General features: G+C 46.1%; 1 protein-coding gene and 1 pseudogene across 2 annotated transcripts in view; one reads left to right on the forward strand and one right to left on the reverse strand.

Annotated features, from left to right (window-relative positions):
• LOC124712506 (tau-tubulin kinase homolog Asator) overlaps positions 1–27,875 on the reverse strand; it is a 625,336-nt gene that overhangs the window by 408,598 nt on the left and 188,863 nt on the right. The gene's annotated exons all lie outside the window — the stretch shown is intronic.
• On the forward strand, positions 7,095–7,211 carry LOC124712881 (annotated as a pseudogene).

Here is a 27,875-nt window from a genome sequence, read left to right on the forward strand (position 1 = left end):
ACATCCATCCCCTCGATACAATTTGAAACGAGACTCGTCCGACCAGGGAGCATGCTTCCAGTCACCAGTAATCCAACGTCGGTGTTGACGGTCACAGGCGAGGCGTAAAGCGTTTTGTCGTGATCAAGGGTACACGAATGGAATTTCGGCTCTGGAAGCTCATATCGATGATGTTTCATGCTCTTGTTGATGGCGCAGCACTGAAATCTGCAGCAATTTGCGGAAGAGTTGCACATTTGTCACGTTGAACGCTTGTCTTCAGTCGTCGTTGAATCCGTTCTTGCAGGATATTTTTCCGGCCGCAGGGATGTCGGAGATTTGATGTTTTACCGTATTCTTAATATTGACGGTACACTCGTGAAATGGTTGTACGGAAAAAACCTCACCATCGCTTCCTTGGAGGTTGTGTGTCCAATCGCTCGTGCGCCGACTGTAACACCACGTTCAAACGCACTTAATCGATAACCTGCCATTGTAGCAGCAGTAACCAATGTAAGAATTGCGCCGGACACTTTTTGTCTCACATAGGCGTTGCCGACCGCAGCACCGTATTCTGCATGTTTACATATCTCTGTATTTGAATACGCATGCCTGTACCAGTTTCTCTGGCGCTTCAGTATAGAAGTTAGGCGTCGCACGGTCAGATTTAATGTCCGCTTTTCCCCCCACGCTGCTCGGGAATGTCACGGTAGAGAAACAGTGCGAAAGTGGTGCGCGGACCCTCTGAGTGAGAGCCTCGCGCAGGACGTGTAGACGCAGACGCACTGCGAGCTGCTGTGGCCCGCCACCCACGTGGGCGCGTGGCCCGGCGTGCTGGCGACGGGTGGGCGACGGCCGCCGCCCACTGCCGCCCCCTCGCTGTGAACCGCGCTGGCCCGCAGGCTGCCTGAGGCGTGCAGTGTGGCGGGGCCCGCACCCATGCGTGGGGAGCTCTGGCAAACGTGTTACGGGCTTCAGCACTAATAAGAGCCCGCAATCTCCTCTATAGGAATCGTCATGACTTCCAGAAACAACCATCGTGCGAGACGTAGCTCGTTCTGTTCGTCCACGAGACCCAGAAGGAGATACATACCGGCGCACAGGCAGATGTCGCGTTCCTTGGCTTCCGGAAGGCTTTCGATGCAGTTCCGCACTGCCTGAAGAACAAAACACTAGCGTAGGTAATATCAGACAAACTGTGTGACTGCACAGAAGAATAACACTTTCACAGCGTATTAGGGATATAAGTGCAGATATTGTGATAAGTGGTACCTGGCAGCTTGACCCTGAATAAGGAAAAGTGTGAAGTTATTCAGATGAGTACTAAAAGAAATCAGCTAAATTTCAATTACGCGATAAGTCACACAAAAGTGAAGGCTGTAAATTCAACTAAATACTTAGGCATTACAATTACAAATAACCTAAATGGGAACGATAAAAAAAAAAGAAAATTCAAATTGCTCTGAGCACTAAGGGGACTTAACTTCTAAGGTCATCACTCCCCTAGAACTTAGAACTACTTAAACCTAACCAACCTAAGGACATCACACACATCCAGGCCCGAGGCAGGATTCGAACCTGCGACCGTAGCGGTCGCGCGGTTCCAGACTGTAGCGTCTAGAACCGCTCGGCCACCCCGGCCGATGGGAACGATCACATAGGTAATATTGTGGGTAGAGCAAATCAAAGACTGAGATTCATTGGCAGAACACTTCGAAGGTGCAACAGGTCTATTAAAGAGACTGCTTACACCGCCCTTGCCCGCCCTATTCTGGAGTGTTGCTTTGCGGAGTGGGATCCGCATCAGGACTGACGGATGACATCGAAAAAGTAGAAAGAAGGGCAGCTCGTTTTGTATTATCGCGAATTAGGGGAGATAGTGTCACAGACATGATACGTGAATTGGAGTGGCAATCATTAACACAAAGGCGTTTTTCCTTGCGACAGGATCTTCTCATGAAATTTCAATCACCAGTTTTCTCCTCCGATTGCGAAAACATTCCGTTGGCGCCCACCTACATAAGGAGAAATGATCGTCACGATAAAATAAGAGAAATCAGGGCTCGCACAGAAAAATTTAAGTGCTCGTTTTTCCCGCGTGCCGTTCGAGAGTGGAACGGTAGAGAGACAGCTTGAAGGTGGTTCACTGAACCCTCTGCCAGGCACTTTATTTTGAATAGCAGAGTAATCACGTAGATGTAGAATATGTACATATATCAGTGTTTTTTCTCTGTGCCTAAGAGTCTTCCCTCAAACACGTCGCATGATTTGAAGGGCTTATTTCAATAGTGGTGCAAGTCCATTTTTGTTCATTCTGAGATACAGAGTCCTAAAGTTAAATGAGCGCTGAAAAATCTGTAGTTCAGATACCACTTGTATCTCAGAATGAACAAAAATGGACTTATAACACTATTGAAATAAGCCCTTATTTACTACCTGATGTTCTCTGCAGAATCGTAACTACACCACTAGTGGACTACGCTTGTCAGTATAGACTAGCCGTTTTGCATCCACTCGTCCTCATTTCAACACCTGACATGCTGCCCAGGGGAAAATAAGGTAGTTGGAGGTACTAACCAACCTAAAAGTATACTACTCCTAATAGCTATAATTATTAGTCTACGAATGAAGTAAATACCGATGTGATGTCGGTCAGTACCGTCCTGTCACATACGTCGCAAATTACGTCAGGCTTTTCGCGTATGAGGCTGAAAGTCGTCGTGTTGCAGAACTGCAGCGAAGCCCGGGAAGACTTGTGGAGTATCGAGGCTTGGCGCAACTGACAGGAACTGGCAGCTGATTCCCATCCAAACAGATACGAGTATAGGAAACCCCTGCGTAGCATGATTACAGGACAGCTGAATAATCACAGGAATAAGTTACTTACATAAAATGTATAGGAGTATGCATACGGAGCGATTTGAAGAGGAGCGGGCATATAAAATTAATACTGAGCAAGGCACAACCAGACTGACGTTCATTGGGAGAATCCTCAAGGCATATAATCAAAGTTCCGAAAGCGTACATTCCTAGAACAGTCAACAAACATCTTGCTTCCTTCTACGTGTATCTCGTTGAAGGACGAAGAAGCGAGAATCAGAGAGATTCGGACCCACACCGAGGCCTACCAGCGCAGTCGTTCTCCCCGCGAACCACTGGAGACTGGGACGAGAATGGGTGCAAGTACCCTCCGCCACACACCACAACGAGGCTTGCCGAGTACAGGTGTACTTGTGGATGTAGGTCGCCGAATAGTGTGCACCAGTCTGGCTGAACAGTGCTGACTCCATAACGACAGAGCCGGCTGGAGTGGCCGAGCGGTTCTAGGCGCTTCAGTCTGGAACCGCGTGACTGCCTCGGGCATGGACGTGTGTGATGTCCTTAGGTTAGTTAGGTTAAAGTAGTTCTAAGTTCTAGGGGACTGATGACCTCAGATGTTAAGTCCCATAGTGCTCAGAGCCAACCAAAACGACAGACGTCAAATTGCGTAGGGCAATTGAGATATTTATTACTTGTTATTTAATCTACGACACTGTGCTGGCTTCCAACATTCAATAGGCAGGAAGCACACATAAATAAAAATAAGAAATTCAACAACAGTCCCAAACTGCCCATCCACCAGGAGATATCCCATACTCGTCTCTTGGTCAATAGCTCGTTGGTGACCGCTGCGGTCTCAGTGCCAGATGGTTGGAATTGTGGAATGAAAACATCCCCTAGTATCTACGTCACCTAGTGGTAGGCGGAACTTTCGTAACCGAGGTCTCCAAACTTCCTGGTGAAGAGTTCGTGTAACTGGCGGGCGGACAGGGTTCAGTGCGCCCGCCCTGTTTACACGCTGCGAGAAAGTGCAAGCAGGCCGCTGCGGGCACGCTCTGGCGAGCGCCCAGAGCCCGTTGCTTGTGTTGGATGCGCTCTGTGTACGCGGCCACTAATCAGCCGACAATGTCTACGTGCGCCGTGTGCGCTGACAGCAGCTGTTGGCGAAATCGTGATCCTCGGGACTAATTTACAAACTTCCAACGCGGAAAAGCAATCCGACTGAGTCTCAGTGCTGTTCGAGCCACGGATACAGGGGTTCACGCAGAAACAACACTCTCCTTACTTTCTCTTATTTTGAGCGGTTGAACATTTTAACTGGTACAAACACGTCTTGATGTTGTGGTGACTCTGCTTTCCACGCTAATATCCCCTTTCCAAGTCTATTCATCTCCGCATGCCTCCTACATCCATTTGAGCCTGCTTGCTCTATTCCATCCTTGTTCAGTCTTTACAATTTTTACCGCCCCCTCCCTCACACACCCAGAACCAAACAAACAGTTACTTTATGCCCAGTATGGGTACATCAATCAACCCTTCTTTTACTCAAGTTGTGCCACAGATTTCTTTTCTTCCCAATGCGATTAAACTCTTCCTCGTCAGTTACCCGATCTGCCCATCGAATCTTCGGCATGAATCTGTAGGTACACATTTCTAAAGCTTCTATTCTTTTCTTGTCTGAACTGCTTATCATCCATGTTTTCCTTCCATACAACACTACACTCCATTTAAACACCTTCAGTAACAACTTGCTTACGTTTAAATGTATATAAGATGTTAATAAAATTCGATTCTGTCACAAAGGTTTGCCTCGCTATTGTCAGTCTGCATTTCGTATCCCTGTACTTCGTCCATCATCAGTTATTTTACTACGCAAATGATAAAACTCAGCTACAGATTCTATTTCCATATTTCTTATTCCACTTTCCTCAGCATCGGCTGATTTAATTCGGCTACGTTTCACTACCCTTGTTCTATCTTTGTTGGTGCCCATCTCATTACCTCGTTTCAAGGCACTACCCATTCCGAGCGGTCTAAGGCGCTGCAGTCATGGACTGTGCGGCCGGTCCCGGCGGAGGTTCGAGTCCTCCCTCGGGCATGAGTGTGTGTGTGTTTGTCCTTAGGATAAGTTAGGTTAAGTAGTGTGTAAGCTTAGGGACTGATGACTTCAGCAGTTAAGTCCCATAAGATATCACACACATTTCAACATTTTTTTTGAACACTATCCATTCCGTTGATGTGTTCTTCCAAGTCCTCTGCTCCCTTTGACAGAGTTTCAGCGTCACCAGCAAGCTTAATAGTTTTTATATCTTCTCCCTTAACTTTAATTCTCTTTTCCGAAGTTCCCCTTAATTCCTTCACAGCTCGCTCAGTGTACACATGATACGCTACAACCTTGTCTCACTTCGTTCTCCTATGTTCTTCGACTCAACTGTGGGGCGGGGGGCGGGGGGGGGGGGGGGGGGGAGGTGTGAGGCAGGTTGCACAGGTCACAGCTTTTAATGTCTGTGCCTCCCCCTCCCCTCCCCCATTCCCCAATAAGACATACCGTCTTACTCGCATTTAACGTGCCACAGATGTAGAGGACATGAATACCAGTAACAATAAATACTAATCTTTTAATATAATGATAATAATTCAATAATTTGTTTTCATTAGTTAACCGGTGTCTGGAGGGAAGCTGTTTCCTTGCGTAGGCTGTTTCCATTTTTTAAATAGCTTCCAGGTAGTTTCTCCCACCCCGCGGTCTTCACGTTATCTGTGTTACTTGCTTCGTAGTGATAAACGGTAATCGTGTCTCATACTACATTCGACACATCTGCGTGGAGGAAGTAACTTCTGATATGGTGTCTTTAGTAAAGGTTTCTCACGATGACTGTGGTTAGATGTGCAATTATCACAAACGCGAATCTCATATGCAAAGAAGAGAAAAATGGGACCGTTGTCCGTGTGTTTGTGTCAGCTTACAATAAATTAAAATACGTTAGTCTGAAGGTTCAAGTTAAAATGTAAATGACGTGATCAACGTCTTAAATTGAAATGGACTGAAGTAGCCTGAGAACACCCGAGGTGGCGAAATTAGCTAATAGCTGAAGCATGAAATAAAGTGTTTGTCTGAAGAGTAAAAACAGAATACGCAGCAAAATTCGCAGTGACCGTGAAGCTGCGAGTACATGAACATGCCGTGAGTGAAGCGCGTTGGGAAAAGGGGTTGTGAGACTCACGACGCCATCCTCCCCCCATAGAGCCCCTCCCTCTGGATCCATTCCTGCTAAATTTTTACTTCCTTCGTGGGAACCTTATTTACATTTCGCAGCCCTTCTCTAATTATTACCGAATCTCTTTTTTTCTGGAGGAAAATGCCTTCATCATTTACCATAACTGACTATTGCACTCCCATACTTCACAATTTCACAGCCACACTCAGTCGAATCCATGGCTGGCTCCTTTCCCGCTCTTGTCCATTTCGGACTCGGCTATATCGCTAATGACCAGATCGTCGACGTGACGTTTCTCGCTTTCGTTCCCAGTGGACGGGGCGCTCTTTTTACGGCAGTGGCCTTTCTGGGGTGCATGACGTGACAGGACACCTGCAGTAACGAACGAGGCCGCCTCGTCGTCTGCAGTGCCTCCCACTGGAACCACGTGGGCGCTGGAGCGCAGCAGCTGCTGCCACCTGGCGGCCGACGGCGGCACTACGCAGTCGACGGCGGCCCCGCGCTCCGAAGATTCCAGCGTGTTGCCGTTGTCCCGCTTGTTGACACATCGACCAAACGATTTCGTAGACGGTTTTATTTGACACTGTTGCTGTCATTCGCTAGGGGGAAATACCGAGAGGGAAACAGACCGTGAAGTAGAGCAAAGCCTGTCAGCAGTCTGTCCTTAACTCTATTCTGAGAGCTATTTGTTAAATACTCGACTGATCTTTTTCAGGACCTATAGTAATGACTGAATAAGTCAACCACATGCTGGCCGTTTGTTGATTACTGCATGCAAAGCGAAAAATGCGTTATAAGTAGTAATAACAATGCACTCACAAGTCTTCAAATAACTAAAAGTATTTATTATTCACAAATACGTATTTCCAGTTTGTTTATAAAGTTTACTTTACTATCTTCAGATGATTAGAACTAACCTACAGATTTATGAGCTGTACATATAGTACAATCGCATTGTATTAAGAAAGAAGCCACGTGGAATGCATATTACATTTCTAGTCTGGTTTGGTTGGAAATTCTGTCAGTTGACGAGATCACTAGAGCACACTTTTTAATTTCCTGTAATTTCATCTAAGAGGCAACGGCCTTGCCACAGTGGATACACCGGTTCCCGTGAGGTCACCGAAGTTAAGCGCTGTCGGGCGTGGTCGGCACTTGGATGGGTGACCATCCAGCCGCCATGCGCTGTTGCCATTTTTCGGGGTGCACTCAGCCTCGTGATGCCAATTGAGGAGCTATTCGACCGAATAGTAGCGGCTCCGGTCAAAGAAAACCATCATAACGCACGGGAGAGCGGTGTGCTGACCACGCGCCCCTCCTAACCACATCCTCAACTGAGGATGATACGGCGGTCGGATGGTCCCGATGGGCCACTTGCGGCCTGAAGACGGAGTGGTGGATATCCAAGAGATTACGCACGAACTGGGCCAAGGAATTGGCGTGACGGGACCGGGGAGGCTCAAATATTTAGTTTCGTAGAAGGGGGAGGGATGAAGGAAACGAAGCTCAATTTATTGAAACATGATATTCAAAACTGTAGGAAACGCGTTTTATTAATGATTAAAATATTAATGCCACTGCCTTACGAATTTTTTAAAGTCATCTGTCTTCTGACTGGTCTGATGGGGCCGCCACTAGCTGTTCTATAGTGCCTACCTCGTTGTCTCAAAATATACCACTTGAACCATTTCTGTTAAATTATTGCTTGGATGTATTCAAATCTGTATCTTTCGCTACAGTTTTTACCCTGTACATCTCCCACTAGTATCATGGAAAATAGGTACCTACTACCAGCATAACACGTTTAATTTTCAGAATATACACGTGTAAATACCCAGAAGGGTTTTATAGAGTGAGAGAGTAAAGTTTGCAAAGGATTCATTTGTTATCCACCTCTTTTCTACTAGGCAGGAGAGGTTCAGAATCACGAGAATATTTCCTCCATTCACATTTTTAGCAGTTTTTCACACTAGCTGGTAACACGAGGAAAAACATCACGAACTGAGGGTACAGTGCTACTGAACTAGAAGTCTTGAGTACGAAGACCGATATGGCATTTTCAGCAACAAGGTGAACAATGGTGGCGGCGAAATTGTTTCGAAATGCCCCCTCAAACGGCCCTGGAACAAGGAATATTTTAGAGGAATGGCTTAGCCACAGCATGGGAAATTGAAGGTACTGATGCAATACTCAAATCAATAATCTTTACGTACATTCGAACTGAACGCTAAAAACTGTCCAGATATTGGAAAACTTCATTAATCGCTCTTGTCTTTTCCCAAACTATATTTAGGCCAACAACACACGATAAGAGTTTTTTACACAACAAAACAAAGATTTATTGTAAGCTTTATTTTTAAAATTGGACTTGTGTTGCTCTTGCACCAAACAACTTTGTTTTTCGAATACTATGTGAAATAAACATAATAAGTAACTAAAGAAGCAGGACCTACTGGTTGGTTGACTTGGGGGAGGGGACCAAACACTGAGGTCATCGGATACATCGGATTACGGAAGGTTCAAATGGCTCTGAGCACTATGGGACTTAACTTCTGAGGTCATCAGTCCCCTAGAACTTAGAACTACTTAAACCTAACTAACATAAGTACATCACACACATCCCTGCCCGTGTCAGGATTCGAACCTGCGACCGTAGCGGTCGCGCGGTTCCAGACTGTAGCGCCCAGAACCGCTCGGCCACTCCGGCCGGCGGATTGCGGAAGGATGGGGAAGGAAGCCGACCTTACCCTTTCGGAGGAACCGCACCGGCATTTGCCTGAAGATATTTGCGGAAATCATTGAAAACCTAAATCAGGATGGCCGGACGCGGGTTTGAACCGTCGTCCTCTCAAATGCGAGTCCAGTGTGCTAACCACTACGCCACTTGGCTCGCACCTACTCGTATTGGGACTTTGCAGGTTACTGAATGTTATGAGGAGTCTCATAATTTAAAAAAAATGTCTATCCTAATAAACCCGATGGGTGTGGTAGCGCAATAAGAAGTTCATTGTTTATCTCCTCGTCATCAACTGGGTGTAGTATTCGCACAGCTCTATCACGGATCAACTTATTACAAAATTCCATGTCTGAGACTGGCTCAAAATTCGGGGCAAGCTTCGTGACATCTTCGCATTTCTCAAACTAACTGGCAAGGGCACTTTATAAAAACTTTCGTCGGGAAAAGTCAGTGTAACGAAATCATAATTAATAAGTTGTGGTAATGATGGACTACAGCGAACTGCGTTCTAGTATTCACTGGAGCATTCAAAGAACCTGTCTTTTTATATCATTAAGGGAGATGAAAATGTTAGATCCAAACAGTTTTTTTAAGTGGGACGAGAAGTCTGTAAAAGATCTTGTGTAAAATCAGTCATAGCGAACTTCTTGGATGCGTTTCACATGCCATACTCTGACTACCGTGTTTGTAGAATGACGACGCAAGTCCTCGATATGATTGCTTCTGGCCACAAACATTCGTCGTCGAAAGGACCATTTTCTACATTATTATGAACTGGTCCCTTGGACTGGTGTTATTCTTACACCATATGATGGACAAGTTTTCAAACTATGCAATGGTAGCAATTTTTTTTATTTTCGGCCGAAAGCGGACATGAATGGTTATTGTACCAATGCCTTCAATTGTTTCCAGAAAGAATAATCACTCTGCAGCAATGCGCGCGCAGATTTAACACTTCCTGGTGAGGTTCCCGGACGCACTTTCAAATAAGCGCTCCGCCAGTTAACCCCTCCGCGTTTCCTACAGCCGGCACCGCTCCACGGCGGCGCTGCCTGCAACGGACGATTACGCCGCTGCCAATGAGACGCAAGCATCCCCTCTCCGGAGCTCCAGAGGCGGGTATACTTAAGTTCGAACATTCATGCATCCCATTTTGTTTGTGTGGTACTTGAATAACATTTACAGACTTTCATAGTGGCCAGGAATGGAAGGTAGGAGACGAGGTACTTGCAGAAGTAAAGATGTGAGGACAGGCCGTGAGCCGTGCTTGGGTAGCTCAGATGGTAGCCGGCACGGTTAGCCACCGTTTGTAATAAAAGAAACTGAGTGAACGGACTAACGAACAACCAGAACGGGTGGCATGAGACGTCCGCCCGGAACACATAAAAAAAACGAACAAAATAGAACAAAATGAGATCAACAAAGAATTAAAAAAAAAAGATGACAGAGCACCTGCCCGCGAAATGGAAAGGTCCGGAGTTCGAGTCTCGGTCTGGCACACAGTTTTAATCTGCCAGGAAGCTTCATATCAGCACACACTCCGCTGGAGAGTGAAAATCTCATTCTGGATTAAAAGCTACTACTAGCAAATGACTGCAACTACAGCAACAAAGTTATGTATTACTTTTACCATTTGATATCAGATGTAGAATGAACTAATATCTGAATTCTCTGTTCTTGAACCGCATTTGTTCCTCGCTCCTGTATCCTCTAAAGAAACAAACAGCGTGCAAAAGAAGACATAACACCTGGCAGATTAAAACCGTGTTCCGGAGTTGTGTGAAGATTGGGCGGCGAGAGAAGAGGCACGGGCGGAAGTAAAACTGTGAGGGCAGGTCGTGAGTTGTGCTATGATTGCTCAGTCAGTGGAATACGTCCGGTAGCTTAGTCGGTGGAATACGTGCAACGAAACCCTAGAGAAGTTGTAGTATTAGAAAATTGTAGCGAAATGCAGGAAGATCTGCAGCGGATAGGCACTTGGTGCATGGAGTTGCAACTGACGCTTAACATAGACAAATGTAACGTATTGCGAATACATAGAAAGAAGGATCCTTTATTGTATGATTATATGACAGCGGAACAAACACTGGTAGCAGTTACTTCAGTAAAATATCTGGGAGTATGCGTGCGGAACGATTTGAAGTGGAATTAATTGTTGGTAAGGCGGGTACCAGGTTGAGATTCATTGGGAGAGTCCTTAGAAAATGTAGTCCATCAACAAAGGAAGTGGCTTACAAAAGACTCGTTCGACCTATACTTGAGTATTGCTCATCAGTGCGGGATCCGTACCAGGTCGGGTTGACAGAGGAGATAGAGAAGATCCAAAGAAGAGCGGCGCGTTTCGTCACAGGGTTATTTGGTAACCGTGATAGAGTTACGGAGATGTTTAGCAAACTCAAGTGGCAGACTCTGCAAGAGAGGCGCTCTGCATCGCGGTGTAGCTTGGTGTCCAGGTTTCGAGAGGGTGCGCTTCTGGATGAGGTATCGAATATATTGCTTCCCCCTACTTGTACCTCCCGAGGAGATCACGAATGTAAAATTAGAGAGATTCGAGCGCGCACGGAGGCTTTCCGGCAGCCGTTCTTCCCGCGAACCGTACGCGACAGTAACAGGAAAGGGAGGTAATGACAGTGGCACGTACACTGCCCTCCGCCACACACCGTTGGGTGGCTTGCGGAGTATAAATGTAGATGTAGATGCAGATGTAGCCAAGATAGTTTCTGTACTATTGTCTACGGAAGAGACTTTGCCGCTGCAATGGTAGTGGACACTCACTGGTGAGACTAGTCCTACATTAAACGTGTAGCGCAGCGTCTATCCATCTCCATGTCAGGATGTCGTTGAACATCTCTGCTGTTTCTCAAGTAATGGTCCTAGCCACAATTATTCCAATGCAAATAACCGGACACAATTTGCATTAAATGGCTCACAGTTTTTTGTTTTATATGAGCGAATAAGTATTTCGAATATTGCGTTTAGTTAAAAAATGTATATGTAGCCGGCAGGATGACTCAAATTCTCTGTTCTTGTAAGAGGCCTTCCAGATGCAAATAGATGACTGTTCCCAAGACGCGGCGTCTCCCAAACTGGATCACATGGAGCTCTCTAAAATTGCTATGGAAGGAAATGTGATCTTACGAAGACGAAGGAGGAAACAGAAAGAAAGAATTTAGGAATGCGAGTCCCGAGTAAAAGTTGGCGGACGTCATGGCGACCCCGATAAAAACTTTTGCGGGCGATGCAGTGGCGCCGCAGGCGGCCAGTGTGTGAAGCTGGGGCCCGGGGCCCCCAGGGACGCCGCCGCTTCCTCTGCAGAGCCCAGACTCGACGTCTGAGGTGCAGAATGAGGGTAGGCTGCGGCAGCAGGTGGTCCACGCCACTACTAAAAACATGCATCTGTTTCAGTACTGCGGTGCGAGCTCTCATACAATCCTAAAAACAATAGGCATTTAGTCGGCTGAATTTTAGAATGGACACCTGATGTGAATTATCTCTCAAACACTGCGCTCCCTCGCGTCAAATACACAGCGGTGGTCGGTCAGATGTTTAGTTAATTAGTTAGTTTGTTGGTCACATGTCCCATAGATGATCTGAACGATTCTTTTATCAAAAGGATGTGGAAAGAGTCAGTTTACAGCGTGTGTATACACAGTTATCCTCCTCTGCCGCCGAGCAGTGTGTCAGCAGTGCGCAAGTAGCAGCAAGTGGCTTATTTAGCGTTCGTATAAGTGTAGTAGTCAAGATGAAAATTTGTTTCAGTGTTCTTAGCGCACTTGTTTAATTAAATCCGTCAAATCATTGTGTAGTTTGGTATTTAGCAGGGGCAGATTTGCATTTTAATATCTGTGGCGTGTCAAGTCGCGTAGGTGTCTGTCATTTGTTTATTTCTTTCAAATAGTCTTCGGCAACAGTTTCCATTTCTGTTAGTGCATTAAGGTGCCTAACGTACATCACAGCGTTAGTCATTGGTTAATTGCTTACTGTACAATACAGTGAAACGCAGCAGGAGACTGATGTCAGAATTACTTTTACTTGACTTTGCATACATACTGCGAGGTATGTGGCTTCAGCCGTCAAGCCTGGGTTTTCCTGGGAGCAGGAATTTTGCACCGCGGGAATATGACAGTGCGTTTTCCGTCGGCATAGGCAGCGCATTTGTATTTTCCCAGAAAATGAAACTGCAAGCGCATGTACTATTCAGCACACACGTGACGTTCGCGAACTACATTGTGTGCAAGCAATTTTAGGTATCGGTGTTATGAACAATTTTTTATTATCTGAAAGAAATTCAATGAACAAATAAACATTTTACAACTCTATTAACACAGAACAAAACCATTTTCATAGATTCCAATGTGTTTTATGTAGGAAATAAAGTGTGGAACATTACACGGAACATTGTGTTGTTCTGTATTACTTGTTGTATTAGTACTGATCATCAGTTAAGGACATTTAGTGAAGAACATCACTTGTCCGAGTAACTTCAGTAAGGGATGTCGCGGGTGTGACGGTGGTGGACCTGGGCTGCACTGCCTTCGAGTACCGCGAGGGCGAACGACCTCCACTGTTATCCACGGTTGCTCAACCAGAGACTCAGTCACGCTGCTGGTTCCGCACCTCCATCTCTGCGACGTTAGGACAGCTCCAGTCTGGTCGGTGCAAGGGGGGTCGGGACCAAATTTTTACACTGCCTCAGCCAGGTTTCGAAGAAGATATCGACAGCTCTTTTAAACAGTTTTTAAAGAGAATTCAGTCTTCTTTGTTTTTACTTATATATTTCGGAAGGCATCACTTTCCATCCTCTTTTTGGCCAGACGACGTTGGCACTTGGGACGGAAAGCGGGGGGTTCGATGCTTGATGAAATTCTACAACAACATCGATACTCCGCAAGCCGCCGTATGGTGCATGGCAGAGGGTACCTTGTACCACTACGAGTCATTCCCTTTCCTGTTCCACTTGCAAACAGAACGAGGGGAAAACGACTGTCTCCATGCATCCGTACAAGCCCTAGTCTCTCTAATCTTATTTTTATCGTCCCTACGCGAAGAGTACGTTGGGGGCGGTAGAATCGTTCTGCAGACAGCCTCTAATGGTGGTTCTCTAAATTTTCTCAGTAGTACTCCTCTAAAAGAACGCCGCCTTGCCTCCAGCGATTTCCATATGGGAGGAGGAGGAGGAGGAGGAGGAGGAGATTAGCGTTTAACGTCCCGTCGACAACGAGGTTATTAGAGACGGAGCACAAGCACGGATTATGGAAAGGATGGGGAAGGAAATCGTCCGTGCCGTTTCAAAAGAACCATTCCGGCAGTCGACTGAAGCGATTTGTGGACATGACAGGAAACCTAAAGCGGGATGCCCGGACGCGGTTTTGAACCGTTGGCCTCTCGAATGCGAGTTCAGTGTGCTAACGTCTGCGCCACCTCGCTCTGAATTCCCGTGTGAGTTCCCGAAGCATCTCTGTAACACTTGCGGGGTTGTTCGAACCTACCGGTAATGAATCTAAGGGCCCGCCTCTGAACTGCTTCGATGTCTTCCTCTAATCCGACCTGGTGCGGATCCAAAACACTCCATCAGTACTCGATAACGGTTCGCGGTAGTGTCCTACATGCGGTTTACTTTACAGATGAGCGAAACTTACTTAAAATTCTCCAATAAACCGAAATCGACCATTCCCCTTGCCTACTACAATCCTTACACGCTCATTCCATTTCACACTGCTTTGCAACGTTACGCCCAGATATTTAATCGACGCTACTGTGTCAAGGAGCATACTACCAATGCTCCACTCTAACATTTGTCTTTCCTACTGATCTGCACTGACTTATATTTTTCTACAATTAGAGCAAGCTGCAGTTCGTCACACCAACTAGGAATTGTGTCTAAATCATCTTGTAGCGTCCTACAGTCACTCAACTTCGACATGACGTACGCAGCTCCTGTCTGGGGATACGCTGCGCCTACACGTCTGCGCCGTCTGCAGCTCATACAAAACAAAGTACTCAAAATCATAAGCAATGCTCCACGATACACACGCATCGCGGACCTTCACCGGGAATACCGACTTGAGACTCTCACGGAGGTAATCCACAAACTCACCACAAGACTATACAGAAACTCCAGACATTCGCAGAACCCGTTTATTCTGAATCTGGGGAACTACGACCACAACCATAGATGGAAACATAAAAGACCAAAAGACATACTTGTAAGGACATAACATCTATGGCCAAGCATACGCAACCATAACGGCACAGGCGAGCCCCTGTTTATCAGACCCATTACTGGATATCCAGCTGGATTGGAGAACACTGCCGAATAACTGGCACCACACAGGGAAGCCGTACCGTACACTGCATGCAAACAAGCTCCACACATCCCCCACACAGTGAGATGATCTATGGCCGATCTCCCACTACTGTATAACGATCTTGATTGTTCCAGGAATGCAGCAGCAGCAACAACTGGGACACATCGCCATCGCTTGTCATGGTAATGATGCATGATACCTATACTAACAAATCCAACCTTGCATGAACTATCGCAGCTAGTAAGCCACTACTGCTCTTACTACCCATCCCACTGTCGCAGAGGTTTTTTTCCCACGGCACGAGCCATGGCACTTTTTTTCCTCTGCTCTTCAAATCGCTACCCTCACTCGCGTTTCGTCCACTATCTATCACCTGATGGACCGTGTTAATGCGTAGCCTTACCCAGACGCACGGACAACGTCACAGCCCAGCATCCTGTGATCCACATACTAGACAACTAACATGTTTACGGAGGTGACAGTAGAACTTTTGGTTTGGTCACCACGTTGGTGCGGGCGTGGAGGGGCCCCATCTCTATTATACTCAACTTCGACACCTTCCCGTTCACCACAGCATCATCAGCAAGTAGCCGCAAATTGCTGCTTACCCTATCCGCCAGATAGAATATAACAATGGTCCTAGCACACTTCCCTGGCGCACTCCTGACGATACACTTGTCTGTGATGAACACTCGCTGTCGAGGACAACATACTGGGTTCGATTACTTAATTCTCGCTTCACACGCTCGGGTTCCCGGGTTCGATTCCCGGCGGGGTCGGGGATTTTCTCTGCCTCGTGATGGCTGGGTGTTGTGTGCTGTCCTTAGGTAGTTAGGTTTAAGTAGTTCTAAGTTCTAGGGGACTGATGACCATAGATGTTAAGTCCCATAGTGCTCAGAGCCCTCGATTACTTAAGATGGCTTCGACTCTCTCACATATCTGGGAATCTATTCCACATCCTCGAACCTTCGTTAATAGTCTCAAATGGGACACCGTACCAAATGCTTTTCAGGAATATGGTATCTGCCTGTTGGCCTTCATCCACAGTTCGCAGAATATCATGTGAAATTCCGGGGAAAGTGGTTCACATTCAATTGTTTCCGGACAGTTATTGTCAACGTCGATGGACAGGCCGCCGACAACTTGGGGCTGTTTTTCATATCTTCAGTGTGCGACGTAACATTTGGGAACGTGTTTCTTTCATATCGCACACATTCTAGAAATCTCGGACTGTCCTAGTAGCTGGCTGTCTTCTTTTTTGCGACAAGCCCTACGATACCTGTTTCTTCTTTTGTCTCCGTTCTGCAGTGACCTCCGGCGCTCATCCACTATACCGCAAAGTACAACGCATTATTCTCTATTTTATTTATTTATTTATTTAACCTGGCGAGATTAGGGCCATCAGACCCTCTCTTATACCTCAAAAGGCACTCTACTTGTTTCGCTTTCATATGTTTTAGTAGCCATCTGCATATAGTAAAAAAAGTGAAATAAAGAATTACAAAGGTACACTTGGAAAAATAAATACACATAAAGTTTATATTCGTAGATGATAAGCACTGCTACAATTAGACGATAGAGACATACACTCCTGGAAATGGAAAAAAGAACACATTGACACCGGTGTGTCAGACCCACCATACTTGCTCCGGACACTGCGAGAGGGCTGTACAAGCAATGATCACACGCACGGCACAGCGGACACACCAGGAACCGCGGTGTTGGCCGTCGAATGGCGCTAGCTGCGCAGCATTTGTGCACCGCCGCCGTCAGTGTCAGCCAGTTTGCCGTGGCATACGAAGCTCCATCGCAGTCTTTAACACTGGTAGCATGCCGCGACAGCGTGGACGTGAACCGTATGTGCAGTTGACGGACTTTGAGCGAGGGCGTATAGTGGGAATGCGGGAGGCCGGGTGTACGTACCGCCGAATTGCTCAACACGTGGGGCGTGAGGTCTCCACAGTACATCGATGTTGTCGCCAGTGGTCGGCGGAAGGTGCACGTGCCCGTCGACCTGGGACCGGACCGCAGCGACACACGGATGCACGCCAAGACCGTAGGATCCTACGCAGTGCCGTAGGGGACCGCACCGCCACTTCCCAGCAAATTAGGGACACTGTTGCTCCTGGGGTATCGGCGAGGACCATTCGCAACCGTCTCCATGACGCTGGGCTACGTTCCCGCACACCGTTAGGCCGTCTTCCGCTCACGCCCCAACATCGTGCAGCCCGCCTCCAGTGGTGTCGCGACAGGCGTGAATGGAGGGACGAATGGAGACGTGTCGTCTTCAGCGATGAGAGTCGCTTCTGCCTTGGTGCCAATGATGGTCGTATGCGTGTTTGGCGCCGTGCAGGTGAGCGCCACAATCAGGACTGCATACGACCGAGGCACACAGGGCCAACACCCGGCATCATGGTGTGGGGAGCGATCTCCTACACTGGCCGTACACCACTGGTGATCGTCGAGGGGACACTGAATAGTGCACGGTACATCCAAACCGTCATCGAACCCATCGTTCTACCATTCCTAGACCGGCAAGGGAACTTGCTGTTCCAACAGGACAATGCACGTCCGCATGTATCCCGTGCCACCCAACGTGCTCTAGAAGGTGTAAGTCAACTACCCTGGCCAGCAAGATCTCCGGATCTGTCCCCCATTGAGCATGTTTGGGACTGGATGAAGCGTCGTCTCACGCGGTCTGCACGTCCAGCACGAACGCTGGTCCAACTGAGGCGCCAGGTGGAAATGGCATGGCAAGCCGTTCCACAGGACTACATCCAGCATCTCTACGATCGTCTCCATGGGAGAATAGCAGCCTGCATTGCTGCGAAAGGTGGATATACACTGTACTAGTGCCGACATTGTGCATGCTCTGTTGCCTGTGTCTATGTGCCTGTGGTTCTGTCAGTGTGATCATGTGATGTATCTGACCCCAGGAATGTGTCAATAAAGTTTCCCCTTCCTGGGACAATGAATTCACGGTGTTCTTATTTCAATTTCCAGGAGTGTATTTTAGACAGGAGTGCTAGCAGCGGGGGGTATGAGGGAAACTGATGGTGAAGGGGGGGAGGGGGGGAAGAATGGGGACATGATGAAAGACATTTGAGGAAATATAAGGGAAAAGAAGATTGTGTGGATAATGAAGATAGGAGAAGAGGAAGAAGAGAAAGGAGCAAGATAGGAGACACTGGCTTTGCTATTTGATAGAGGGAAGGACTGGCCTTGTACATTAATTTTGTGGAAAACGTTATGAGGATGACAGTGGGAAATATCTAACTTCTTCTTAAAGGCAGCAGGGGATTGAATTTTCCACAAATAAAGGGGCGTTTGTTCCAGAGGCGGGCAGCGGCAACAGAGAAGGAGTTTGCAAATGGTTTTTTTTGTGAGTGGGCACCGTTAGGATACCAAATAACAGTGACCTCGTGTTTCGATTATGATGGCATGAAAGGTGTTTAATCTCTGAAGCAAGGTACTGTGGTGCCGGTGAAGTAGACACAGAGTGTGGTAGTCACGCAATCTGACCGGGGGCAGCACCCTAGCTGGGAGTATGAAGCACTAACATGATCGTACCGGCGAATGTTGCAGGTGTAACGCGCACTCGTGGTTAGTTCTAACCGTCTTTTGTTTTCACTACTCGTCACTTGTTGAATTGCATCACAACAGTGGAGGTTCGATAGAACGAGTGCTTGCACGAGCTGGCGACGTTCCGAATCTTTTTGAGAGCGTAGAGACAAGCGGACGTCTTCCGGCACACTGCGACTGTATTCTCCGCCCAGTTGAGATGCTCATCCATTGTTACACCCAAGTTCTTAATTGTTTTCTGATATGGTATTGGAATACCGTCGAGCAGAATAGGAGGCAGCCGTTCGCGGAAATCGGAACATTAATTTCTGATGAGCTATTAACATTGTTGTTGTTGTTGTGGTCTTCAGTCCTGAGACTGGTTTGATGCAGCTCTCCATGCTACTCTATCCTGTGCAAGCTTTTTCATCTCCCAGTACCTACTGCAACCTACATCCTTCTGAATCTGCTTAGTGTATTCATCTCTTGGTCTCCCTCTACGATTTTTACCCTCCACGCTGCCCTCCAATACTAAATTGGTGATCCCTTGATGCCTCAGAACATGCCCGACCAACCGATCCCTTCTTCTGGTCAAGTTGTGCCACAAACTTCTCTTCTCCCCAATCCTATTCAATACTTCCTCATTAGTTATGTGATCTACCCATCTAATCTTCAGCATTCTTCTGTAGCACCACATTTCGAAAGCTTCTATTCTCTTCTTGTCCAAACTATTTATCGTCCATGTTTCACTTCCATACATGGCTACACTCCATACGAATACTTTCAGAAATGACTTCCTGACACTTAAATCAATACTGGATGTTAAAAAATTTCTCTTCTTCAGAAACGCTTTCCTTGCCATTGCCAGCCTACATTTTATATCCTCTCTACTTTGACCATCATCAGTTATTTTGCTCCCCAAATAGCAAAACTCCTTTACTACTTTAAGTGCCTCATTTCCTAATCTAATTCCCTCAGCATCACCCGACTTAATTAGACTACATTCCATTATCCTTGTTTTGCTTTTGTTGATGTTCATCTTATATCCTCCTTTCAAGACACTGTCCATTCCATTCAACTGCTCTTGCAAGTCCTTTGCTGTCTCTGACAGAATTACAATGTCATCGGCGAACCTCAAAGTTTTTATTTCTTCTCCATGAATTTTAATACCTACTCCGAATTTTTCTTTTGTTTCCTTTACTGCTTGCTCAATATACAGATTGAACAACATCGGGGAGAGGCTACAACCCTGTCTTACTCCCTTCCCAACCACTGCTTCCCTTTCATGTCCCTCGACTCTTATAACTGCCATCTGGTTTCTGTACAAATTGTAAATAGCCTTTCGCTCCCTGTATTTTACCCCTGCCACCTTTAGAATTTGAAAGAGAGTATTCCAGTCAACATTGTCAAAAGCTTTCTCTAAGTCTACAAATGCTAGAAACGTAGGTTTGCCTTTCCTTAATCTTTCTTCTAAGATAAGTCGTAAGGTCAGTATTGCCTCACGTGTTCCAGTGTTTCTACGGAATCCAAACTGATCTTCCCCGAGGTTGGCTTCTACTAGTTTTACCATTCGTCTGTAAAGAATTCGTGTTAGTATTTTGCAGCTGTGACTTATTAAGCTGATAGTTCGGTAATTTTCACATCTGTCAACACCTGCTTTCTTTGGGATTGGAATTATTATATTCTTCTTGAAGTCTGAGGGTATTTCACCTGTTTCATACATCTTGCTCACCAGATGGTAGAGTTTTGTCACGACTGGCTCTCCCACGGCCGTCAGTAGTTCCAATGGAATATTGTCTACTCCGGGGGCCTTGTTTCGACTCAGGTCTTTCAGTGCTCTGTCAAACTCTTCACGCAGTATCATATCTCCCATTTCATCTTCATCTACATCCTCTTCCATTTCCATAATATTGTCCTCAAGTACATCGCCCTTGTATAGACCCTCTATATACTCCTTCCACCTTTCTGCTTTCCCTTCTTTGCTTAGAACTTGGTTTCCATCTGAGCTCTTGATATTCATACAAGTCGTTCTCTTATCTCCAAAGGTCTCTTTAATTTTCCTGTAGGCGGTATCTATCTTACCCCTAGTGAGATAGGCCTCTACATCCTTACATTTGTCCTCTAGCCATCCCTGCTTAGCCATTTTGCACTTCCTGTCGATCTCATTTTTGAGACGTTTGTATTCCTTTTTGCCTGTTTCACTTACTGCATTTTTATATTTTCTCCTTTCATCAATTAAATTCAATATTTCTTCTGTTACCCAAGGATTTCTACTAGCCCTCGTCTTTTTACCTACTTGATCCTCTGCTGCCTTCACTACTTCATCCCTCAAAGCTACCCATTCTTCTTCTACTGCATTTATTTCCCCCATTCCTCTCAATTGCTCCCTTATGCTCTCCCTGAATCTCTGTACAACCTCTGGTTCTTTTAGTTTATCCAGGTCCCATCTCCTTAAATTCCCACCTTTTTGCAGTTTCTTCAGTTTTAATCTACAGGTCATAACCAATAGATTGTGGTTATTTGTGTCTTTTTTTCATTTAGTTTAAGCCCCAGGTTTTCGCCCATGTTGCCACTGAAGGCAGATCGTTATTCATCTGAGCGATTGCAGTGTTTGTATCTTCAGTTCTGACGCTTAGGCGAAGCTGGAGGTCGTCGGCATGGAAATGATATTTACAGGAGGACAGAACCGACGAAATATCATTGACATATAAGGAAAACAAAAGTGGTCTTAAGACTGACCCTTGTGGCACTCGTGAGTATACATGTTTCCAGGAAGATTTTTCATTCGCACAGGCAACACATTGCTGTCTCCCTGTCTTTTAAGTAGCTTGCAAACCATCTCATTGCAGTATCTGAGAAATTAAGCTGTCGCATTTTTCTGAGCAATAAGTAGAAGTAATCAGTGGCATAAGCTTTGCTAAAGTGTAGGAACGTCAATATTGTTGCCTTTCGGCTGTCGATGGCACATTGGTCATCGGTTATTTTAATTATAGCAGTGTTTGTGCTGTAGTGTTTACGGAAACCGGATTGAAATTTGTGATATAGGCTGAATTCATGAAGGTGCTCAGCGATTTGATCACGAACATTATATTTAAGTGCTTTGGAAACAGCAGGCGGTATGCTAATTGGTCGGTAGTCAGTAGGCAGTTGCGGGTTTTCGATCTTAGGGACGGGTCGAATTACGCTTCTTTTCCATGCAGTGGGGTATATTCCGTTCACGAGGGAATAATTGAATATGTCAGTACTAAGACAGATACTAAGATATCGGCAAAATTCTTGATCATGGTTATACTGAGACTGTCATTGCCTATCGCATCAGAAGAGATTCTCATTATTGCTTTTCTTCCCGTATTAGACTTGTCCAGAACCAGCTGGTCTGTCACGCCGGACTTAAAGCGGTTGCGCCCCGCGCACTGCGCTCTGGCGGAAGACGCCTTAACTCCTTTGTCACCGTCAAGTGGACGGACGGCGCCGAGTCGCTGCTGCCAGGAAAACGGAAAGAAGGAAGAGCAGGAGCAGGGAGGCGTCGAGTTGCACGGAGGAATGGAAGAGAAGCCGGACTGGCGCGGCGGCTGCGACGAGGCGGCGTTTAATGGCGCCCTCAGTGGGCGGCCCCCAGGTGGCGCCGCAGTGAGTCCAGTGAAGTGGAGAGCAGGACGAACAGTGGCGGACGTCGCGTAGCGCAATGGCGGCGCCGCAGCAGGCGCTTTTCCCGTAGGTCCGCAGCCGCCGCCGCCGCCTGCAGACACGACGCGCGTGGCTCAGCCTGCCGCCTGCCCCGTCCAGCGGGCACTGCCGGCGTCCGCCGCTGCCCCACTGCCTCCCTGGTATCCGCCGGCCCCAGGGTTCAGCCACTTGCTGTACATACATCGACGTCTCGCATCCTCCCTGTTGTTGTTGTTGTTGTTGTTCTTGTGGTCTTCAGTCCTGAGACTGGGCCGGCCGGAGTGGCCGTGCGGTTCTGGGCGCTACAGTCTGGAGCCGAGCGACCACTACGGTCGCAGGTTCGAATCCTGCCTCGGGCATGGATGTGTGTGATGTCCATAGGTTACTTAGGTTTACTTAGTTCTAAGTTCTAGGCGACCTCAGACGTTAAGTCGCATAGTGCTCAGAGCCAGCCTGAGACTGGTTTGATGCAGCTCTCCATACTACTCTATCCTGTGCAAGCTTCTTCATCTCCCAGTAAGTACTGCAACCTACGTCCTTCTGAATCTGCTTAGTGTCTTCATCTCTTGGTCTCCCTCTACGAATCTTACCCTCCACGCTGCCCTCCAATACTAAATTGGTGATCCCTTGATGCCTCAAAATATGTCCTACTGACAGGTCCCTTCTTCTAGTCAAGTTGTGTCACAAGCTCCTCTTCTCCCCAATTCTATTCAATACGTCCTCATTAGTTATGTGATCTACCCATCTAACCTTTAGCATTCTTCTGTAGCACCACATTTCGAAAGCTTCTATTGTCTTTTTGTCTAAACTATTTATCGTCCACATTTCACTTCCACACGTGGCTACTCTCCAAACAAATGCCTTCAGAAACGACTTCCTGACACTTAAATCTATACTCGATGTTACCAAATTCCTCTTCTTCAGAAACGCTTTCCTTGCCATTGCCAGACTACATTTTATATCCTCTCTACTCCGACCATCATCAGTTATTATGCTCCCCAAATAGCAAAACTCCTTTAGTACTTTAAGTGTTCCTGTAAATGTGTTATTTTCGTTTTCATTTATTATGCATCTAATTCCTTCTGTGCCTGTCGCTTACGAGGTCTTATTTTAAAGTGTAGTTTCAGTTTAAAACATCTGCATTAGAAGGCAGAGCAACGATTTTGATTGGCTCAGTACTGAAAGTGTTATAAGTAGCCCCATTAGGATGACGTGTAGGTGTAGTATCAAATACAGATAAAATTTACTAGGTGTTACTGTAGACTGTACACACAAGCTGTGAGAGCAGTGGGCAGATGAGATATAACATATGATTCAGAAGAGCTTCTCGTTAAAATCTAAGAAGGTCTTTCTTGAATCGTGTGTCACATCCTCCAGCCAGTAGTTGAGACGTGTTACCACCTGTAAGAGCAGAGCTCGTTGGCGCCAGTTATCTTTTCCTCGGCCTGGTGCGCACGGCACTTGACGCCGAGTTCCAAGGCTGCAGGCGTGACGTCAGCAGGACAGGCCACAATTTTAAGCTGAGCGCTCTGTTACCCACTGGCACTGCCGCACCTGTCATTCTGCCGCGAGCACCGCCTCGCGTAGCTACCGGCCGGACTTCTTCACAGCGTCATGTGGGACGTCACCGCAGCTGATGTTTCCATCAGCCCGACAATTGTTAAAGGGTCAATCGTGCTTATGACATGAAGTAGAGCTACGAGACACAGTTAAGAAGTTCCATGTTAGAGCACAGTTTGTTTGATGCTTGTACTCTTTGGCTTAGCAATCGCTGTATTATTTGATATTCAACGTGTGTGGCTATTATGAGGTAAGTAGAGGACAATGAAGCAAGCAAATAATCCTAATGAACATAGAGGAGGGAAGCAATGTTTTCCCTGACACGACGTATTAAGACTGAGTACATGAAAACATTGGGGATCCAAAATGCATACGGGCACTTTAAGACGAACATATTATAGCAAGTGTTACACATGGTCACCGTTCATGTGAAGAAAGGCTTCACCACGTCCCTTCACCTTCATCGATGCCCATACATGTAAAAAATTCCATGCATGTTCTGAGGCAGTGAAAACAATTCAAATTCACAATGCGTTAGCAGAATACATCGACACTATCAACATGGGTGGAATACACCATAGCTTTTAAATATCCACAATAAAATAAAATCAAACGGATTCGAACCAGGGACCTGGGAAGCCGTGGTATCGGCGAGCCGCGTCAGATACACTTGTCGTCAAAGTGCTGTTAACCAGTACTTAGGTATGATGATCAAATTAAAGGAGAGCAGTTCAACACTTTGTAAGTTACGAAAAAACGTAGATTTACACGTTAGCACTGTTGTAACATTAGCATCATTGCACTTGTTCTCACGCTGGATCGTGATAAGCATTGGCTCCTAGACATATGTTTATTAGGATCATTTGCCTCTTTCATTCTGCTCTACCCGTTCCTTCGTCTGTAAGTATAGTAAACACCCTGTATAAACGTTAGTCAGAAGGTTGAATTGAAGAATCTTCCCCGTTGCGCGTAAGTAAATTTACAGGACCAGTTATCAAGTTACGCGGTGCCTATAAATACCTGTTGCTAGTGTGAACAGCAGCAGGGAATAAATTGGTTGGCTGGTTGGTGCATTAGCCCGCAGCACTTTTCCACAACTTTAATAAACACAATAGATACACATAACAAAGAATTTGTCATCAGTGATATATTCCCCTTCACTATTTACGACAGCCCGCGAACGCTGGTTTAACTTTTCGATGCAGCGACTGTAGAAATTATATGGTTTTGTGGCGAATAACTCGTCGAGCCATGTTTGCAGGGCACTTTTTCCCGGAAAGGAAGTTCCTTGAAGTCGGTTTGACAGAGAGCAGAAAAGCTTAAAAACTGAGGGCGCAAGAGCAGATTAACATGGTGGGTGAGGAATGACTTCCCAACCCAACTCCTGTCAGTCTAGCAGAATGCAGGCGGACGTCATCGTGGAGTGCTGTCACTTCACGCAGTCTTCCTGTTCGTTGTTGTTGTATTGTGTCTGTAGGGCGTCTCAGTTACTGACAACAGATGCCAGCGTTGATAGTTACGCCTCGGAGCAGCAGTTCGCAGTACACCATTCCGTCGCTGTTCCACCAGATGCGTAACATTAGCTTTTTACAGTTGCGCGCAGGTTCAAATGGCTCTGAGCACTATGGGACTTAACATCTGAGGTCATCAGACCCCTAGAACATAGAACTACTTAAACCTAACTAACCTAAGGACAACACACACATCGATGCCCGCGGCAGGATTCGAACCTGCGACCGTAGCAGTCGCGCGGTTCCGGACTGAAGCGCCTAGAACCGCTCGGCCATAAAGGCCGGCTTGCGCGCAGGTACTGGTAGTTGCTGCTTTGTATAGGCTCAACCATTCCTTATGTTAGCGTAATGACAACATTTCTTGTCACCAGTAACGACACAGGAGAACGACGGTTCGTGTTATTCACGAGCCAGTTGATGACGAACAAGCAGAGATGCACATATGGGCAACTCCTGATTTTCGTTATTTTGGCTCAGAGCATGCGGTACCCATACCCCCGATGTTTTAACCTTCCCCATTTTATGAAGACTTCACACAATGATGGAATGATTACAGTCCATCACATTTCCCACTTCGAGTACACTGAAGTGGATCATTGTGGATTAATGAATTTAAACCATCTTTATCACACACCGAGGGCCTTCTTGAACCTCAGTAATGTCAAAATGATCCTTCTGAAAACGAAAAGCCGGCCGTTGTGGTCGAGCGGTTCCAGCTGCTTCAGTCCGGAACCGTGCGACTGGTGCGGTCGCAGGTTCGAATCCTGCCTCGGGCATGGATGTGTGTGATGTCCTTAGGTTCGTTGGGTTTAAGTAGTTCTAAGTTCTAGGGGACTGATGACCTCAGATGTTAAGTTCCACAGTGCTCAAAGCCATTTGAGCCATTTTGAAAACGAGAAAACTATTTTCTTATTGTGCTCTGTCCAACACGGTACAAATGTTTCTGGTTGCCTCTGCTGCTGTCACCCCTCTGTCGAACATAAACAGAAGAATACGTCGGAAATGTTTCGACTTCTTCACTCGACACTCCATGTCATAGTTGTTCGTAGCTCCACTTGCTATCTCTAAATGACAACTTGTAAACTCAAATAGTAATAGTGAACTACAAATAAAAAACGACGATCAATATATAAACCCATAGCAAGCGGAATATCAACATGCAAAACAAAAACGCTACGAACTTATGGGTCAACATAATATATGTAAGGTATCAGGCAAATCCAACATCTTCCATGAAAACCCTGACATGATAGCAAATCCGGCAGTATGTCACATAGCTCCAAATAAATCCTGACATTAAATTAACCAAAGTAATACGATCAACGAGTGAGCAAATGGAATACCACAGGCTAACGCAAGAACGCCTAAATGCATGTCATACTTTCCCACCGTGAAACAGACGCAGTTCCGAGGGGAGAAACGAGAAGCCGAGAGTAAAGCCGTGTAGCCTAGAAGGCCGTACGATAAGGTACGGACACCGACATGCCTGCCGACCGCCAAGACCACCCCCCAGCCCATGTTAAAAGATAGAGCCCTCCAGAAGAACAGTGTAGATCTTACGATAACACTAAAAGGGCCACATCAGCTGCAAGTTTTAGCGTGAGACTATACGCGTCTCTGTTGCGTAGCAAACATTAAAAACATTGCCCCACCACGAAAAGCATAACGTTTCTCATTGGATAGGCAGAATTTTTGTAGGCGGAGCTTAAGGTTAACATTGAGACCTTGATTGGTCAGTTGGAAACACAGCCAGATACCTTTTTCTTCAACCCACTTCAGTAAATTGTAGTAAAGAGAAGTTAGGGAGTTGCCACCGAGACGGTGAGGTGTGTGGAGCTGCGCCGCCCGCCATCCCCTGACACTGCCTAAACACCGACAAGGTAATGAACGCACGCCATGCCGCATGAGAGCGCATAAGGCTTCACTCAGAACTGCAGAAATCTCATCTGTTACACCCCCTTTTTGCGTAATACTAGTGTCGATCGTCAATTAAATCTCATGGTGTTCACATTTGCTACGAGAAGTTAAAATCTGAAACGCGATGATTTTTCTGTTATATAATTACTGAGAAGCCACATCAGCCACTGTAATTTACGACAAGTTAAATAAGTAATTAAAGATAATTAAGGGTCACTGTAGACCATTTTTGATAGTTTTCTCTTTTATGAAAATTAATTTAAACCTAGATTATATATGTGATATGACATAGGTCATCCTTCGTTCCATTATAGAACTTGGAAACCCATTCAGGGAATATTCGTCCACATTTTTGTTGAACGTAGTTGGTTTTCATCATCCTGTATTAAAATATTTCTTTTCATCAATAACGCAATTTATAAACAATGTTTTGTGAGTAGAATAAAAATTCCAATGGTAAACTTAACTGCTTTTTCGACTTTATTTTTACCAGCTAACTAAAAATAGGAAAGCCTTGAACCCCTTCCACTAAATTTAGTTAGTATTAAGATTCTTTTACAGGGAGTGCAGTGGAGCTGACGCTGAAATCATTTGTTTA

This window comes from Schistocerca piceifrons, chromosome 8, assembly GCF_021461385.2.
Source record: "Schistocerca piceifrons isolate TAMUIC-IGC-003096 chromosome 8, iqSchPice1.1, whole genome shotgun sequence".
NCBI lineage: Eukaryota > Metazoa > Arthropoda > Insecta > Orthoptera > Acrididae > Schistocerca > Schistocerca piceifrons.